At 49.9% G+C, this 1175-nt stretch overlaps 1 protein-coding gene across 2 annotated transcripts in view; it reads left to right on the top strand.

Annotated features, from left to right (window-relative positions):
* Positions 1-1175, top strand: part of MYADM (myeloid-associated differentiation marker) — a 6839-nt gene that overhangs the window by 4012 nt on the left and 1652 nt on the right. The window lies entirely within an intron of this gene.

Raw genomic sequence — 1175 nt, 5'->3', positions numbered from 1 at the left:
CAGGAGGCAGCTGATCGATGTTTCTCTCTCATCGATGTTTCTAACTCTCTATCCCTCTCCCTTCCTCTCTGTAAAAAGTCAATAAAATATATATTTAAAAAAAAAAAAAAGAATCATTGATTGGCTGCCTCCTGCACGCCCCCTACTGGGGATCCAGCCTGCAACCCAGGCATGAGCCCTGACCGGAAATCAAACCATGACCTCTTAGATCATGGGTCAATGCTCAACTACTGAGCCACACAGGCCGGGCTAGAGTCCAGTCCTGAATGCTGGGGGGCTGAGTCCCTGGGAGAAGGAGGGCAGCCTTGCGTGTCTGTGGGAAGAAAGCTCTGTGGTTGGTAACTCGGTTGGTTAGACTATCATCACGATACGCCAAGGTTGCTGGTTTGATCCCCAGTCAGGGCACATACAAGACTGAACCAAGGAATGCATAAGTAAGTGGAACAACAGATTGGTTTCTCTCTCTCCCTTCTTCTCTCTCTCTAAAATCAGTAAATTAGAAAAAGAAAAGAAAGCTCTGTGGATTTTTAAATTAATTTACTCATTGAATTTATTGGGTGTCATCAGTTGATAAAATTATAGGTTTCAGGAGTCCAGTAATACAGTATCTGTATACTAGAGGCCCGGTGCACGAATTCGTGCACAGGTGGGGTCCCTCGGCCTGGCCGGTGATTGGGGCGATCGGGGCCAACTTGCCCAGTCCCGATAGGGGCAGATCGAGGCCTGCCGGTGGGGGGTGGGAGTAGGGGGTGGAGGAACGGGAAGGGAGAGGGATAGAGAGTCAGAAACATAGATGAGACAGAAACATCGACCAGCTGCCTCCTGCACACCCCCCCCTGGGGATGTGCCTGCAAGCACATGCCCTTGACCAGAATCAAACCTTTCAGTCCGCAGGCCGACATTCTATCTACTGAGCCAAACCGGTTACAGCAGGCCTTTTTATATATATAGATTGTGTTGTGTGTTTATTACACCACCCCCACATGATTTCCTTCCATTATCATTTATTCACCCTTTACCGCGTCTTGACAAGGAGAGAAATAGGGGCCTAGACTCCTGGGCTCTGACGTGAGAGGTGGGTCACCTGAAGCCAGAGGACAGGAGGAGGCTGCCACCAGGTTGAAAACTGAAAGGCCTGCATCGGGGATACCCCTCAGCTGCAGTCCGGGTTCCTT

The sequence above is a fragment of the Myotis brandtii genome, unplaced genomic scaffold (assembly GCF_000412655.1).
Source record: "Myotis brandtii unplaced genomic scaffold, ASM41265v1 scaffold1720, whole genome shotgun sequence".
NCBI lineage: Eukaryota > Metazoa > Chordata > Mammalia > Chiroptera > Vespertilionidae > Myotis > Myotis brandtii.
Note: the sequence above shows the minus strand (reverse complement) of the source record. Positions and strands in the feature narration are given on the sequence as shown.